The 11,386-nt window shown below is 48.1% G+C and overlaps 1 non-coding gene across 1 annotated transcript; it reads left to right on the top strand.

Annotated features, from left to right (window-relative positions):
• The first annotated feature begins 10,746 nt into the window (after nucleotides 1–10,746).
• Nucleotides 10,747–10,829, top strand: trnas-uga (transfer RNA serine (anticodon UGA)). The gene has a single exon. It is a non-coding gene; the product is annotated as a tRNA-Ser (tRNA).
• Nucleotides 10,830–11,386: the final 557 nt, after the last annotated feature.

Below are 11,386 nucleotides of genomic sequence, written 5' to 3'. Positions count from 1 at the left end.
TGATCCCGGCCCAGCCGAGCGCTCTCTGACGTCAGAGGTGATCCCTTAGCCACGTGTCTACGTTTCCTGCCCAGACCTTCTGCTTCCGCCGAATGTCCGTGTGCAGGTTATCCAGGGGGATTCTGAGGAATTACACAGACAGGAAGAACCCAGGGCGGGGCTCAGTCTGTGACACCAGTGTCCCGGGGTGAGATTATCCGGCCGAGAGAATCCCTTTGCTCACTGCGCTGAGCCCCGTGGCGGTGTGGTCGATGAAATGATGTTAAATTGGCAAAGACCTCGTTTGCGACGCTGAGTCGGCAGCGATTTCGGACACTGCCCCAATGTGAGATTTTATAATCATCGGTTCTCAGGGGCAGGGTGACGGTGAGAAATGGGACTAATTATTCAACCTGTCACTGGTTGTCGACGGTCTGTCAATTGTGTGTGACAGTGAGTGAGTCGGGAACAGCTTATATATTTACGCATTTTTGCAGGTCACAGTATGTTTGGTTTATATTTGTCGTGATGAAATCAATAAACTGCTGTAACATTCTGTCCTGGTCTCGGACTTGACATTTATTTGAGGAGAAACAGTGAATTGAGTTTCCTGCTGCCCTGCGCACCGTATGCAATGCAACAGCGCTCCAGAGATCCTTACACAGGCTCAGTGGCGTCTAACATCCAGACTCAGGTATGTCGGTCTCACAAACACTGGCACTCAAGAGCTTGTCCTCCGGCCACACACCTGCCCACCCTGCGCTGTCCTCGCTGCTCCTCCCGGGCTCTGCTCACTGCCCCTCCGGCGATCTCCTCGTTAACCCTCCTGCGCTTTCATCGGTTACCCCGCCTGCTCTATCCGCGTCTCCCCACAACCGCTGTCCATGCCCCGTCCCCTCGCACGCTGTCCTTGAACACAGCACCCGTGCCCACTCCTCCAGCGTGCTTAAAATGTCCCCACGCACTGTCTTTGCCCTCCGACACCAGCGCACTCCACTTAAAACGAGCAAAGACCATTGAATATCCGAACTGTGCCCACTAACTTCCCGAATAGGAAGACAAACTCCCAGCGATAAAGACAGGGTGAGCCTCCCGTCGCGCTGTTCCCATCGCACATGACCAGGGTCAAGCACTGGTAGAAGTTCCCACTGTACCGTCACATGACAACCTGACAGGGTCAGACGAGGACTGGAACTTCCTCCACATGATCCCATCGCAGAATTACGTGTCAGGCACAGAGTGAAATCCCGTCCTCATCGTCCCATCACACCCGGTCGGGATCAGCAACAGAGTGAAGCTCCCTGCGCACAGTTTCATAACAGACTTTTGTGTTCGGATACACCGTGAAGTTCCCTCCACAACGTCCCGTCCACACACTCCCGTGGTCGCAGAGATTGACGTTCCATCCACACCGTTCAATTACGCCGTTCCCGGCCCAGGCACAGAGAAACGACTTTAAGTCAGATATATTAGCTGGGTAATAGAGTTAAAAGATGTTTCAAAAAAAACCTCATCGCGTTCATCTTGGAACTGGGGTCCAAGGAGCATCCAGCCCCACACCCCCCGACCCCGGCCACAAGCACTCACGAGATAGAGTTTAGTGGGGAAGACTACAGAGACGGAGACAGGGAAGCAGTGAAGATGTTGCACTGACGGGGAGAGGCGTGGAGATGTGAAGGGATTGCAGACGCGGTCAAGGATTTAAGGAAGAAATGGGCCACGGAGAGGTCGAGGAACGCAAGGGAAAGAGGATGCACGAAGATCGGGAGGGATGGAGGAGGACAAGGAGAATGGCAGAGGTGTATTGGTGTATCTTAGATCTATAGCAGTTTGCAATCTCATTCGAATTCTTGGGTCAAGATTTACTAAAATTTATCTCGTGATTGCTTGTGGCAGGGGTAAGGGGCTTGGGGCTGGATGCTCCTTGTACCCCAGTTCCAAGCTGAACACGATGTGGATAATTTGGTAATAACGTGACCCCAGCCCTTCCTATCTCAGCCACCGTTCGTACACCTAACCTGTGCTCATTCGTTCCAGTCCACTCTCAGCTACCGCACTCCCAATTAAATACCACCCTTTCCCATTCAAACTCATCGCTCGCAGCCCCAATGTAACCCTACAACTTCCTAAGCCTGACCGCACAACTTCTCAGGCCTGACTGGAACTCTTTGGTTTTAATATTTACAAGGAAATTGGGCATTGCATGCGTTTCTTGAGATGCATGCCAACGGAATTGGTTTTGATTCAACTCTCTCAAGTTATTGGCATGTTAATATCAAATCTCCCTCTATATTTCCCCAACAGGGTGCGATCCGATGCCTCATTTTATCCCCTGTGTATGAAGAGAGTAATCCTGGGACATAGATCACTCTGGAGCCCGCTCGACACTCTACCCCCGGCCGTGTGTCACAACCAACTTATTTTATCCCCCAGTTGAGTATTGAGCGTCCCGGGTCACAGGGTCAGACACAGTGTTAAGTTTCCTTGGCATAACCCCTACAATGTATACCAACTTCTTATCCTCAGTGTGCCACCGAATACTACCGGGATATAAAACAGACACAGTGTGGAGCTCCCCAGTACGTCACCGCCGTAGTGAACCACCCAAACGCTACATCCTCAATGTTGGCACTGGGCGCTTCCAGGACGCGGGCCAGACTAAAGCAGAGCTGTATCTACACCACCGAAATAGAGTGTTTCCCCATCCACCTCTTTATCCCCAGTGGTGCACAGCTGTTGTTCCTGTGATACGTATATATGTCTACTTTGTTCGAGCCCCTTCGTTTTCCCCATCACTATCCCTAACCCAAACCTGCTTCACTTGCTCATATTACCCTCTCCGCATCCTTCCCTTCCACCCCACCACAATAACTCCCCTCCCTCTTTCTCCTGCCCTACCCTCTCTCTACCTGTCTCTTTCTACCAGCTGTCTTCTTCTCTGTCTCCCCTCTTTTTCCCCCCTGTTTCCCATCCCTTTTCCAAACAATTTCATTCACATCGCTCGCGTTCTCTACCCGCACACCTTCCCACTGTCGTGTACCGTGTACACGCTGACGACTTTGTGGAACCGAGAGGGCCCAAGCCGAAAGCGAGGACGGTGGGGTATGGTCGGAGTGAAAAACCTTCGGCAGGTCTTCCTGAAGGAAGGAGTGGGAGGGACAAAGTTAGAGAGAGAGAGAGAGAGAGAGAGAGAGAGAGAGAGAGAGAGAGAGAGAGAGAGAGAGAGACGAGAGAGAGAGAGAGAGAGAGAGAGAGAGAGAGAGAGAGAGAGAGAGAGAGGAGAGAGAGAGAGAGGAGAGAGGAGAGAGAGAGAGAGAGAGAGAGAGAGAGAGAGGAGAGAGAGAGAGAGGAAGAGAGAGAGAGGAGAGAGAGAGAGAGAGAGAGAGGAGAGAGAGGAGAGAGAGAGAGAGTTGCCAGGGATGGTTCCAAGCCTCCATATCCCACGATTTTCTACGTGCGTTTTTTCCCAGACCGAGAACTCCGGGGTGTCGCGTATCTCACAAAGGGAGTTTTACCACACACGGTTCCTGTCATGGCCCGGTCTGTGAAGTCTGTGTTCCGGCTCACGGCCCGGTCCGTGGACTTCAGACTCTGGGTCTTCCGGCTTTACCTTGTCTCATTTGGGCTTAATGGTAGGCACCTGATTCTCGTTTTTGGGGCAGGGAATGTAAGTGAACCTAGGTTCGAGGTTGGTTGCTGGTTCGGCTTGTTAGTATCTGTTGGGTTCGTTTCGTCAGTACCATGTCCTTGCCTCTGTGTGGGTTTGTCCCGTCGGTATCCTGTCCTCGCCTCTGTGGGGTAAGTCAGGCCGTCCTTGCCGTTACCCTGAGGCTGGACTGTTCCGTTCCTTCCCTCCGAAGCCCTGCAGGCAACTTACGTCAGATGCCCTGCCCTGCAACCTGTGCCTGGAGCCTCGCCTCGACTTACCTCTGCCTGGAGCCTTGACTCGCCTTTGGAACTGTCTGTTCGTGTCCACGCCTTCGCTGGTTAGGTCCGGCAGTTTTCCATTACCTAGCGTTGGGAACTGTCTCGGCGTGATCAGCGTTTTGTGTAATGATCCCAGGCCCTACATCCTGTATCCAAGGAGGGGTCCCGGCTCTGTTCTGTGTAATGAGTCCAGACCCTACGTCCAACTAAACAGGCAGACTATTATTCAAATAGCGAGAGAATTCAAAGTTCTAAGATGCAACGGGACTTGGGAGTCCTCTTGCAGGATACCCTTAAGGTTAACCTCCAGGTTGAGTCCGTGGTGAAGAAGGCGAATGCAATGTTGGCATTTATTTCTAGAGGAATAGAGTAGAGCAGCAGCGATGTGACGTTGAGGTTCTATATGGCACTGGTAAGACTTGGAATACTGTGTTCAGTTTTGGGCTCCTTATTTAAGAAAGGTCGTCTGACATTGGAGAGGGTTAACGTACGAGGAACGTTTGACCGCTCTTTGACTCTTTGGAGTTTAGAAGAGTAAGGGGGGACCTCAAAGAAAGATTTCGAATGTTGAAATACACGGACAGAGTGGATGTGGCAAAGTTGTTTCCCATGGTTGGGGAGTCTAGTACGAGAGGACGTGACTTGAGGATTGCAGCACGCCCATTCAGAACAGAGATGCGATTTTATTTTTAACCAGAGGGTGGTGAATCTATGGAATTTGTTACCACGGGCGGCAGTGAAGGCCAAGTCATTGGGTGTATTTAAGGCATACTCTGCTAGGTATCTGAGTAGTCAGGGCATCAAAGGTTATGGTGAGAAGGCAGGGTGGTGGGGCCTAAAGGGGAGATTGGATCAGCTCACGATGAAATTGCAGAGCAAACTCAATGGGCCGAATAGCGGACTTCTGTTCCTTCGTCTTATGGTCTTACGGTCCTGTACCCAAGGAGGGGTCCCGGCTCTGTTTTCCCATGTTCCTGTCTCTCCCTCGCCCCAGGCTCTGTGTTCTGCGTTGCTGTTCTCCCTCGACCAGGGCTTTCTGTTCTCGTCTTGCCGATGTGCCTCGCCCAGCCCTGGAGTATTTTGCCCAGCTTTGTGCTGGTATTTCCTCGTCCTGTGCTGGGGGTTCCCTTGTCAGGTCCAGGAGTCTCACGTCCAGTCCTGTTGCCTCTCCTCGTCCTGTAGCCAAGTCTTGTCCTGGCCTGGTTCTGGAGTCCGAGACGGAGTCAAACAACTCAGGTTCTGGGTCCCTTGTCCAGTCTCTGGCCCGGAGTCCAAGCCTAGGCTCCTAGTTCCTAGTCCCATGTCTTGGTTCCGCTATCATCGTCAAGACCTAGCCCAGGCCCAGAATCCTTGTCTCTTCTGGGGCCTTTGTCATGTCCAGCGTCATTTCTTACTCACATCCCTTGCTTCCTTCTCTTGCCTAGTCTTGTTCCTGGTATTTCAGTGTCTGTGTCTTGCTTTTGGGTCCACTACTAACGCCCACGCCCGCATTATGACAGCTCCTGGTATCACCATGACGCTTTGGAGTAATAACTCACAGGAGCTCCGCATGAGGATACAGGAACGGTCTCTATCGTTTGCGATATACAGTGGCGTGCTGAAGTTTGGGCACTCCGGTCAAAATTTCAGCTACTGTGAATGGCTAAGCGAGTAAAAGATGACCTGACTTCCAAAAGGCATAAAGGCAAAGATGGCACATCTATTTAATAATTGAAGCAAGATTACTTCTTCTATTTTCTATCTTTTACAGTTTCAAAATAACAAAAACGGAAGAGGGCCCGAAGCAGAAGTTTGGGCACCAATGCATGGTCAGAGTAACACCCCATTTGGCAAGTATCACTGCTTGTAAAACCTTTCTGTAACCAGCTAAGTGTCTTGTCAATTCTTGTTTGGGGGATTTTCGCTCATTCTTCTTTGCAAAAGGCTTCTAGTTCTGTGAGTTTCTTGGGCCCGTCGTGCATGCACTGCTCTTTTGAGGTCTATGCACAGATTTTCGATTATGTTTAGGTCAGGGGACTGTGAGGGCCATAGTCCCTCAAAAAAAGAGCTTGCGCCTCTTGAGGTGGTCAATTCTGGATTTTGAGGTGTGTTTTAGGATCATTACTCTGTTGTAGAAACCATGCTCTTTTCATCTTCGGCTTTTTAACAGACGGTATGACGTTTACTTCCAGAATTTTTTGGTATTTAATTGAATTCATTCTTCCCTCCACCAGTGAAATGATCCCCGTGCCGCTGCCAACACAAGCACAAAACATAATCGATCCACCCCCCATGCTTAGCAGTTGGAGAGATGTTCTTGTCATGAATTTCCGCACCCTTTTTTTTCTCCAAACATTGTGGCCAAAAAGTTCTGTTTTAAATTCAGCAGTCCACGGCACGTGTTTCCAAAATGCATCGGGCTTGTTTAGATGTTCCTTTTCAAAATGAATTTTGTGGTGAGGATGCAGGAAAGTTTTCTTCTGATGGCGTTCCATGAAGGTCATATCTGTGCATATGTCGCTGCACAGTAGAACAGTGCACCAGCACTCCAGTGTCTGCAAAATCTTCCTGAATGTCTTTTACAGTCAAACGGGGGTCCTCCAATGAGGATCCTCCACCCCCTGTCAGTTGTCAGCGTTCAGGGATTCATTCATCGTGTCAGTAGCTTCCTCTCGGTTTGCGCAATTCCCTGCCAGGTCCCGGGTAGCGAATCAGAAATACCGACAGATACATATGTATACGGACTCTTCATTTACGTTTCACTGAAGTTCTCTTTGACCAGTTCGGCTTGATATCTCTGAGCTAAACCCTTGGAATTTGTGGGAGCGGGGGAAACACTCTCAGTCTGCCCTCCACCATTTGACTTGTTTGGCATGAGTGACCCCTACCAAGAGCCAAAGCATCAACTCCTAACTCCAGCCAGCTTCGCTCTCCAGGTTACGGACCCAGGCAAGCCTTCACATCACGACTAGGTTGTGTTCTGTTTGGAGTCTATGGATGTGAGCAGTAATTACGAGTCAACCCTGAGACGAATACCAGGAATGTCTGACAACATACCGAGCTGAAACCAATCACGTGAAAGTGAGAATCTCAGCCCATCCTGCGTTGCCAGAGAAATGTGCAAACCCTTTATGAAGAGTGTCGTTCCCGTGACGCCCGCTCGCTTCTCCATTCTGTAGACACTGAACCATTTCAGCAACGACCAAGCACTGATTACTCACAGTCACTCACACCGGGTACTCCGGAGGAACAGCCATTGCGTTGACTGTACTGCTGATCAATGACTGGGACGGGTGAAGCACCGAGGAGGCAGCGGCTCTCCCTGCTAACCACACTGACCTCGGAACTTGGAGGAACACATCGTTTACGTTGGCTCTGCAGGCAATCCCGTTTCTAATGACACCAATAGGCGTCTCAGCATCAAATGGATATGCTGGTTGGGTGGAGTCGAAGCAACAACCTTCTGATCAATTTTAGTAATACCAAGGAATTAATTGTACTCAGGGAGAATGCGACAGGTGAACAAATGCAAATCCTCACTGGAGGTTCAAAAGGGTGAATCTATGGAATTTTGTTGCCACGGGCGGCAGGGGAGGCCGGGTCACTGGGTGTATTTAAGGCAGTGATTGACAGGTTTCTGAGGAGTCAGTGCATCAAAGGTTATGGTGAGAAGGCGGGGGAATGGGACTAAAGGGGAGATTGGATCAGCTCATGATGAAATGGCGGAGCAACCTCGATGGGCGGAATGGCCGAGTTCTGCTCCTTTGTCGTATGGTCTTCATGTCTTGTGGGTGAATATCTTCAGGTTCCTGGGCGTCGACATCTCAGCGGATCCATCCTGGTCCCAACATGCTGATGCGGTCACTGTGCAGACGTCATAATTGTTCATTAATGAGATTTAGAGTGCTGTCGAAGACTCAAATACATTTCTGTGGGCGTACGTGGACAGCATTGTCAGTCGTTGCGTCACAGTCTGGAGTGGGGCGGGGCTCCAATGCGTATGATCGAAAGAAGGGGCAGAGTGCTGTAGTGACGGGCACGTCTCGCCAATATCGAGGGCATGTTCTCAACGGGTGCAAAAAGAAGGCTGGGTGCATTATTCAGGACCTTCACCAGACCAAACATGCCCTCAACATATTTCTATCCCCGGGGGTGGAGAGTGGGGGAGTGTGGTGTGGGGTTGTGACAAAACATGCCCTCTGCATATTTCTACCCACGGTGGTGGGGAGTGGGGGAGTGAGGCGTGGGGTGGTGGATGTAGAGGAGTCTGAAAATAGAAAATCACATTTTTATTAAGAGCCACTTTTTCTGCCCAGGTTAGACATTTCTCAACACATGAACGCATGAACTCTCCCTAACAATTCCCTTTTTAAATTTCTATTTATTTTATTTATTGTAATTTATAGTGATGTCCAGAAAATTAAAAAAAAAAATCCTTTAGTGCGAGTTAACATAGGATCAGAGAATGGGAGTTACATACAGCCTCGAGCAGTCGACTTTGCGTACAAGTAACAATGGGAGATGCACAAGGCATGTGAAAATGGCAATATTACTATGTTCATTGTAGGACCTCAACATGCAGGTAGTTTGGGAAAGCCTACTGAATGTTTTTTTTAGAGTACATTGTGGGTTGAGCCCATTAGGAAAAGGCAGTTGTGGATTGTGTGTTGTATTGTGCTTTGACCAGGTAGATTAGTATACAGGAATGCTTCAGAGGCAGTGATGGTAACGTGATCGATTTTACCCTGCAGTTTGAGAGCGAGAATCTAAAATTAGATGTATGAGTATTCATGCAGTAAGTGGAACTGCAGTGGCGCGAGTGAGGAGAATAGAAAGGTGCAAACGGTTAATATTATTCTCAAAGGCTGCATGTACAATACAACTCTGATATTTGTCTGCTCCGGACAACAACTGAATACAGACAGGCCATCGGGGTTGATGTAAAGGACAGACATCAACCCCGGCACGAAAAAGGAAATGAAAAAAAACCCTCACAAACCCCAAACTGTCTCCTCCCCAGCAGCAAAAAAAAAATAATAGCGACAATAGCAGTCCCCCAAAACATCACTGGCAGAAAAAAAGTCAGGGACGATAACAATACTCGACCGCATCACTCGCATGGATACAACAGCAATAACAGTTCCCGACCACGTCATTCGCAGAGAAAAAAGTCAGGGACGATAACAGTCCTCGACCCTGTCACTCGCAGAAATCAACCGCGACCAAAGTCTAGGGCTGGCCAAGTCGATTGCAAAGGGGAACCAGCAGGGTTAACGGCAGAACCAGCAGGGCTGGTGTTCTAGGGGCAATTGGAAAGGCGCAGGATAGATGCATCACAAATAAGAATGAATATTCGATAGGGAGATTGAGGCAACAGAGGCTGATACCGGAAAGTAAAAGCAGCATAAAGACAAAAGTGAGGGCTTCTAATTTAGCAAACATTAGTGGGAAGCTAGAGGTTTGGGATGCTTTCAAAATACAAAAGAAAGCAAATAAAATTTGATGAGAGGAAAAATAAATGGCTAATAATAGAGAAAATACCATTTTTTCAGACATATGAAGAATAAAAGGAATGCGAGAGTGGGTATCAGAAAGCTGGAAAAATGACGCGGAAGAAGCAGTAATAGGGGAAAACGAAAAGGGACGAACTGAATAAATATTTCACTCTGTGGAAGATTCCAGCATAATGGCACCGAGAAACATGTGTCAGGGGGCATCAGTGAGAGTGGATATTATGGCTCTGGAGAAGGTGCCCGTGAAGCTGAAAGCTCTGAAGCCTAATGTCAACGGGACCAGTTGGACTACACCCCAGGGTTCTAGAAGTGGGAACTGAAGATTCTCGAGGCAATAATAGTACTCCTTCACGTATCATTACATTCCAGAATGGATGCTGATTGTTGGAAAATTGGGATTGCCACTCCACTCTGAAAGAAGGAAGGGAGGCTAAAGAAAAGAAAATATAAGAAAGGTAGCCTGACTTCAACGTGTTCAAAAACTCAAAAGATTAAAATACATTTAAGATCAAAGACAGTTGAGGAGAATGGAGAAGATTTGTCAAATAGATCATCGTGTGGTACGGTGATGCACATTGGAAGGAAGGAAACGGTGGGATACAAAGATTTGGGCACCGATGCTCAAAATTTCTGTTACTGTCAACAGCTAAGCGAGTAAAAGATGACCTGTATCCAAAAGGCATGAAGTTAAAGATGACACATTTCTTTAATATTTTAAGCAAGATTACTTTATTTTATTTCCATATTTTACAGTTTAAAATAGGACAAAAAGGAAAAGGTGCCGAAGCAAAGGTTTGGGCCACCTGCATGGCCAGTACTTAGTAACACCCCCTTTGGCAAGTATCACACCTTGTAAAGGCTCTCTGTAGCCAGCTAAGAGTCTTTCAATTTTTGTTTGGAGGATATGCGTCCATTCTTCCTTGCAAAAGGCTTCTCGTTCTGTGAGATGCTTGGGCCATCTTGCATGCACTGCTCTTTCGAGGTCTGTCCACAGATTTTTGATGATGTTCAAGTCGGGGGATTGTGAAGGCCATGACAATATCTTCAGCTTGCACCTCTTGATGTAGTCCTTTGTGGATTTTGAGGTGTGTTTAGGATCATTATCCTGTTGTAGAAGCCATCCTCTTTTCATCTTCATCTTTTTTACAGACGGTGTGAACTTTGCTTCCAGAATTTGTTGGTACTTAATTGAATTTATTCTTTCCTCTACCAGCGAAATGTTCCCTGTGCCATTGGCTGCAAGACAAGCCCAAAGCATGATCGATTCACCATTTCCGTTACCGAAAATAAATCAAGTACAACGCTCACTTCAGGTGCAGTGCTACGGTAGGTGCTGAACATTGATGGAGCTGCGATGGCCGTGTGGTTAAGGCGTTGGACTTGAATTCCAATGGGGATTCCCCCGCGCAGGTTCGAACCCTGCTCGCAGCGCTCACAACTACAAGCAGCAGCGTGTAGAGTGCCAATAAAACTTAACACGCTGGATGCTGTCTGAGAGCTGCGTGTTCAGTTGACAATCTGCAGTTGCTCATTAATGAGGGGCAATAATAGACCGTCATGACACTGCCGATGATAATTCTTCCAATCTGCAAAGGAGCAACGTCGACACATTTGCTCGACACAGATGGCACCGGATATCAGGGTTGACCTTGGGTATCTAAGGTTATGAGACAGAAACACACATTCAGCGGTTCAGGAACAGCTTCTTCCCCTCTGCAATCAGAATCACGAATGGACTTTGAAGCGTACACTACCTCACTTTATTAATATACAGTATTTCGGTATTTACATATTTTTTCATAATCTATTCAATATAGATCATTGATTTACTTATGTATTTATTATTATGTTTTATTTCATTTGTTGTTATTATTATTATTTACTCTCTCTGCTAGATTATATATTGCATTGAATTGCTGCAGCTAAGTTAACGAATTTCCCGTCACATGCCGGTGATAATAACCCTGATTCTGATTCCCTGTTCAACG

The sequence above is a fragment of the Hypanus sabinus genome, unplaced genomic scaffold (genome assembly GCF_030144855.1).
Source record: "Hypanus sabinus isolate sHypSab1 unplaced genomic scaffold, sHypSab1.hap1 scaffold_635, whole genome shotgun sequence".
Classification (NCBI taxonomy): Eukaryota; Metazoa; Chordata; class Chondrichthyes; order Myliobatiformes; family Dasyatidae; genus Hypanus; species Hypanus sabinus.
This window is presented reverse-complemented; position numbering and strand designations above follow the sequence as displayed.